The sequence below is a fragment of the Fukomys damarensis genome, unplaced genomic scaffold (genome assembly GCF_012274545.1).
Source record: "Fukomys damarensis isolate Sample0158 unplaced genomic scaffold, DMR_v1.0_HiC HiC_scaffold_5, whole genome shotgun sequence".
Classification (NCBI taxonomy): domain Eukaryota; kingdom Metazoa; phylum Chordata; class Mammalia; order Rodentia; family Bathyergidae; genus Fukomys; species Fukomys damarensis.
In genome coordinates this window covers 40402201-40409281 of record NW_022900917.1, presented here as the reverse complement: position 1 = coordinate 40409281, position 7081 = coordinate 40402201, and the positions used below count along the sequence as shown (strand labels likewise).

Genomic DNA, 7081 nt, shown 5'->3' with positions numbered 1-7081 from the left:
GTTCAATCCCCGGTACCAAAAAAAAAAAAAAAAAAAAAAAAAGGAAAGGACCCAAATTCAACCCCCAAAAAAAAAAAAAAAAAAAAAAAAAAATTATAAAAACATGTAACATAGAATTTGCAATCTTAACCATTTTTAAGTACAATTCAGTAGTGTTAACTATATTTACCTTATGTAACAGATCTCTAGCACATTTTCATCTTGTAAAACTTAGACTCTATAACCATTGAACAATTGTTTTCCCCTCCCTCTGGCAACTGCAGTTCTACTGTATGAGTTTGACTACTTTTGATGTACAAGTTGAATCATATATTGTTTGTCTCTGTAACAGGCTTATTTAGCATAATGTCCTGAAGCTTTATACGTTTTACAGCTGTGCTGATGAACTTATAGCAAGCATGTTACTGTTTTTCTTTTAAGACAAAAATCTGTTAATGTATGAGTTGGTTTTTCTAAACTAAAACCTCAATTTTCTGGTTTAATTGTAGTATTGACACTTTGTGATAAATAAGTGGGTCTTGGATTATAGTTTGGGTGCTTGGTCTCTAAAAGGTTTGCTACCTCTGTTATAGCATTATTTCCTTCTTTTTATAGGCTGAACAATAACCTGTTATATATATAGCACATTTTCTCTCTTCATCTTTAGGACATTTGGCTTGCTTCCATCTCTTGATTATTGTTAATAATGCAACAATGAATATGGATTTGCAAATATTTTTGGGCAGCCTGCTTTCAATTTCTTTGATATATATTCAGAAGTAGGTTGGCTGGATCAAATGGTAATTCAGTTGTTAATATTTCAAGGGCATTCATCTTACTTTCCTTAGTGGTGGCATTATTGTATAATCCCACCAACAGTGTGTAAAAGTTGCTAATTTCTCTGTATCATCACTAATACTTTTATTTCTGGTTTTATTTTCCTTTTTCGTTGCCTCCCTTCCCCTCCTCTCCCCTCCCTTGCCTTCCCTTGGCTTTTCTCTTTCCTTTTCTTCTCTTTCCTTCTCATCCATTCTGTTTCCTTTCCTCTGTTCCTCTTCCTTCTTCCCTTTTGCTAGTAATAGCTCCCCTAATGGGTATGGGGCGTTATCTCTTTGCAGTTTGTTTTAGTTTTGTACTGATTGCTGATGGTGAGCATCTTTTCATGAGTTTATTAGACATTTGTATATCTTCTATAGAGAAATGTTTGTATCTGATGAGATTAATATCCAGAATATATAAAGATCTATATAACTTGACATCAAGCAAACCCAAACTGTTTAAAATGAGCAAAACATTTAAAATAAAATGATACTTTAGTAGTTTTTTAACTTTATTTTTTATTAGTACATATTTGTCATGTGCATTGATCACATTCATCAAAGGCAATTTGTATATAAAAATCACCTGTACATAATATATCTTAATTTTTTATCCCAGTTCCCTCCCTACCCTTTAACCCCTCCTCCTCTCCCTATTTGCAAAAGCTTTGTTTCCATCTTTTCCTTCCATTCTCTTTTTTCCTTTTCTCTTCCTTCTCTTTCCCCTTCCCTTGTTCCCTTTCCCATTCGAATATGTTCCTCCTACTTCCCAACATCTGTCTTCCATTATGCTCCCCATTTACCCTTTGGATTTCTAACATAAGAGAAACAATGCAATGTTTAAACTTGTGTGTCTGATTTATTTCACTTAAGATTATGGTCTTGAGGTGTGTCCTTTTTCCTAAAAATGACTCAGGGTTATCCTTCTTTATGGCAGAGTAGTATTTTATTGTATATAAACACATTTTCTTTACCCATTCATCTGTTGATGGGCATATGGATCGTTTCTAATATTTAGCTACTATAAATTGTTCTGCTTTTAGAATGAAGTTTCTCACTTGCTGTGGACGTGACCATAAAAGAATTTTCCACTAGGTTTTCTTTCTGCTACTTTTTAGCAATCAACCTGTTGGGAACATTACATTCCTTAGGTGAATACTGTCCAGTATTATTTACAAGAGTCACATTTAAAATTCTTACCACAGGCATGCTTAGATCTTTGGAGGCTTGCTTTCCCTAGCTAATCTACATTGTTACTCTTTTTAGTTGCTAATAAGTTTACAAGTAGAGGAACTAAGTGATGTAGGCTGGCTCTAGAACTCATTGATGACTATGTAATTGCCTTTTATATTCTTATACAGGGTAGATAGGATGACTGGATTAAGCCCTTTGAAAAAGGGCTATCTTGGAGACAAAGAACCTCATTAAAGTGACCTTGATGAATATTGAAGGAATTAACATGTGAAATTCCTTAAATAAAAATTTATTTAATTTTAAAAAATCATGCTGCTATTAACATGATAATGCATATATCACTGTGGTATGATACTTTTGACTCTTTTAGGAAGATACCTAGAAGGAGAACACCTGGGTCAAATGGAACATCTACTTTTAGTTTTTTTGAGCAATCTCCATACTGATTTCCATAGTGATTGTACCAGTTTACACTCTCATTCACAACAGAGAAGGGTTCCTTTTCCCCACAGCCTTACCAGCATTTGTTGCTTGTTGATTTCATGATGATAGCCATTCTTTCTGGAGGAACATGGAATCTCAGTGTTGTTTTAACTTGAATTTCTTGAATAACTAGTGATGTTGAATATTTTTCATATATTTATTTGCCATTTGTATTTCTTCATCTAATAAATATTCATTTCAGATGCCCATTTTTAGATTGGGTTTTTTTGGGACTCTTGTTCTTGAGTTCTTTATATATTCTAAATATTGGTCCTTTGTCAAAGGAGCAGTTGGTAAAAGTTTTTTCCCATTCTGGGGGTTGTCTCTACCACGTTGGTGGTTTCTTTTGCTGTGCAAAAGCTTTTTAATTTGATGTGATCCCAGTTGTTGATTTTTTGTAATATTCCCTGTGTGATTGAGGTTTTGTTCATAAAGTCTTTGACCACTCCTATATCTTCTAGAGTTTTACCTATTCTAACTTCCAGCTAATTATTTCTGTTTCTGTATTTAGAACTTTGATTTTACTTTAGTGCATGGTGATAGATATGGGTCTAAGTTCAGTTTTTGGCATATAGAAAGCCAGTTTTCCCAGCACCATTTATTGAAAAGTCTGTATTTCTTCTAGTAAAGGTTAGTAAACTGCATTTTAAATGAGGAAAGAAGAGACCCAATTCATGCAGTTCAGAAGGAAAAGGGCAAAAATCACATCAGATCCTATAGAAATGTAGAAGATCATCAATACCTACTTTGGGAAGCTGTACTCTAAAAAGATGGAAAACTCAAAAGGTATGGTTAGATTCCTTGATGCATATGAATTACCAAAGCTGAATCAAGAAGATAAAACAGCTCTAAATAAACCAATATCAGTCAATAAAAATAAAGAAGTAATTAAAAAACTACCCATAAAGAAAAACTCAGGGCCTAATGGACTCACTGCTGAATTCTACAAGATCTTTAGAGAAGATCTAGTGCCACTACTCCTCAAACTCTTTAATGAAATTGAAAGGGAAGCAACACTCCTAAACTCATCCCTAGAAGCAAGTGTTACCCTGATACCCAAACCAGAGAAAGAACCAACCAAAAAAGAAGAGAATCTCCTTAATAATGTAATTTCTTCAATAAGATACTAGCAAACAGACTGCAGCAAATCATCAAGATTATACATGACCAAGTAGGATTAATCCCAGAGATAAATTGCAGGAATGGTTCAACATATAAAAATCAATAAATGTAATACAACGCATCAACAGAACCAAGGACAAAAACTATATGATCATCTCAGTAGATGCAGAAAAAGCATTTGACAAAGTGTAACACCCTTTCATGATAAAATCTCTAAGAGAATTATAATAGGTCTTCATCTAAGTCTGATAAAAGCCATCTATGGCATATCAACTGTCAACATCATACTAGATGGACAAAAATTGAAAGCTTTCACTCAAATTAGGAACAAGACAAGTATGCCCACTATCACCACTCCTATACAATGTAGTTCTGGAAACATTATCCAGATCAATTAGACAAGAGAAAGAAATAAAAAGCATAAATACAGGAAAGAAAGAAGTTAAATCATAATTATTTGCTGTTGATATTCTACATAGAAGACTCCAGAAACTCCACCAAAAGACTTCTAGAACTAATAACCAAATTCAGCAGCATAGCAGGATACAAAGTCAACACTCAAAAATCAGTACCCTTGTACATGAACAGCAGACTCACTGAGAGAAATTAGGGAAACAGCACCTTTCACAGTAGCATCAAGAAAAGTGAAATACTTCAATCTAAGGAAGGAAATGAAATACCTATACATTGAAGGTACAGTAGTTTGAAAAGGAGATTAAAGGGGGGACATCAGAAAATGGAAAGATACTCCCTCTTCTTGGATAAGCAGAACCAATATAATGAAAATGGCTATATTTTCAAAACTGTTGCACAGATTTAATGCAGTCCTGAACAGAATACCAATAACATACCTCATGGAACTAGAGAGGGTATTCCTAAAATTCATTTGGAACCAGAAGAGACCTAGAATAACAAAAGAAATTCTGGGCAACAAAGGCAAGCCAGGGGGCATCACAATCCCTTATTTGAAGTTATATTACAAAGCTACCATGATAAAAACAGTATAAAATATTCCCTAGACCTAAGTGGAACAGAAGGTGCAGAAATAACTTTAGTAATTTTGAGCATAATTCCTCTTGGTAAGAAGTAAATTTAGGATCATGGTATAATAGAATGTATGATTGTCTTAAGCTGAACTCCTAAAAGCAAGTTTTTCTGTCAAACTGCCTTTTCTTTTTAAATTCAGCACTCTTTATATTAGTTCTTAATGAATGAGTCCTTAAAAAAGTGTTCCCTCTTGCTAATAGAAAAATTAGCCTTATAATTTCATATAAATCCAAAGGCCTTTTCTTTATGGTCTATCATGCTAGAATGCAACCAAATAGAAGAGGACATGTTTTATCTAGAGAAGATGGACCATGTTGGAAGAACATGCATGCATTTTCAAGACAACAGGAAAAGACTTGATTGTTTTCACTAGAGAGACACTGGGAGGGTGGGATTCTATTTGTTTTTGTGGAGGATTTTTTTTGCTTCCTTTGTGTTAATTTTTTAAAGAGCATCATCAAAATGAAAACACAAAAACCAAACCAAACCAAACCAAAACAAAAGATCCCAAACCAACTGCTATGTAGCTCTCGAGAAAGGTAAACACCTTTGTGTTTACATAACATGTCAACTGTCAAAGCATTTGAAAACTATACTGTAAGTACTATAAGCACTCTGTGTCTAGTACTTTGCTAGGTACTGTTGAAAATCCAAAACAAGTGTAGAATAGAATTCTGCTGCTTTCAGCATTTATGGAAACTGACAAGTGATCTTTCATAATGTTTACTGTAATGTTTGAAATTTTCATTTCATAGTAAATGACACAAATACTAACTATATTTATATTACATTGACTATCCTGACTTATTTGGTGTCCACAAAAACCACACAATATAACTATGATTATCATCATCACTCTCCTTGAATTGAGAAAACAAAGACTAATAGAATTTAGGTAATTTGCTGAAATTCACAGAGATCAAATATCAAACTTTTGACTTCACATACAGTTTAATTTTGTAGAACCATATCCCTAAAGAATAAGTCACAATCAGCACCAGAGTTGACATTATTATACATTATTTTAAAATTATTAAATTATTTATTTGATCAAATATACTTTTTAAAAAATTCCTGCCCAAATATTTTTCAGTCTTAGGGTAGGGCTGGATCATGTCACTAATAGTTTGAATAATCTAATTAGCAATATATGTAAGGATTTAGCAATTTATGTAATGGAAAATAGAAAAATACACATCTACTAAACATTCTGAATATTAAATATCCTACACAAACCTGGATTAAATATGCATTCTATTCAACAAACATTACTGTTGATTTTGTAGCCAAGAAACTAATGGTTACACTCTAGTCAGATGTTTTGGATAGTTGAACTTTCAATATCTAATTTTCTTTCACTTTATTCCCTTGTCTTTTGTATCCAGTCATACTTTGTAGCATTTTAAAAATCCAACTAAGAAGCTTTTCTGAATTGTTCTGTGCACATATAAAAGGCCTTTTTGAAGTTTATAAAAAAAGGAGAAGCAATTGTGGGAAGTATTCTGGTAAAAACACTCATATGCATATATCTTTCACATCTACTCCAAATATAAATACTAAATGTGCCTTAAACTCATGTTTCTCAACCTTTAGCATGTATCAGAATCATCTAGAGGGTCCATTAAAACATTGCTGGCTATCACTTCCAGATTTTATTTTAAATATGTCTTAGATAGGGCTAGAAATCTGAATGTCTTAGAAGTTCTCAGATGATCTGATTCTGTTGTTCTCCCCATCCTACTTTGAGAACCATTGCTGTTTTTTGAGACAGGATCTCACTTTGTAGTTAAGACTGGCCTGGAACTCACTGTGTAGCCCTGGCTAGCCTCAAACTTGTGGTGACCCTTCTGCCTCTGCCTCCCAAATGCTGAGATTACAGGTTTGTGCCAACTCATTGCTTAAATTTTGAGTGTCACTTTTGAGAACTAGTTCCTAAATAGCCACTAGAGGGCAATGGAACCACAGACAAATTGGATGTACTGTATAATCATGTCCCTGGTTTTTGCTACCAAGTATTGCTAAAAGCCATGAGAACACCAAATAATATCCTACATAAAGCTAATGTCTCATTACTAATTAGAGAGCAAACCTTATTTTTTTGATTTCAGGCCTTAGAAATATGCTCCATTTTATGTTTAGAATATAGTCAAACTTGGACTTTTTCTAAGTGAACATTTGCACATATACCTAGTAGTCTTTGGAGTTGACATGATCTTTTGTGGTCACAGAGAGTGCATCTTAGTATTAGATCTAACAATTCCATACTTATTAAATTATATCTGTTGTTTTAAGACACATGCCTTTTATTTTGTGAAAATGGGGTTTAAGTACTCTTTAAAATGTTGAAATTTTGCCGGGGATTTAGCTCAGTGGTTCTGTGGCCTGCCTCGCAAGCGCAAGGACCCGAGTTCGATCCCCGGTACCAAAAAAAAAAAAAA

At 33.6% G+C, this 7081-nt stretch overlaps 1 non-coding gene across 1 annotated transcript; it reads left to right on the top strand.

The window, feature by feature from the left end:
- The first annotated feature begins 1812 nt into the window (after window positions 1-1812).
- On the top strand, window positions 1813-1938 carry LOC117285062. The gene has a single exon (XR_004516072.1). It is a non-coding gene; the product is annotated as a small nucleolar RNA SNORA32 (small nucleolar RNA).
- The last annotated feature ends 5143 nt before the right edge of the window (window positions 1939-7081 follow it).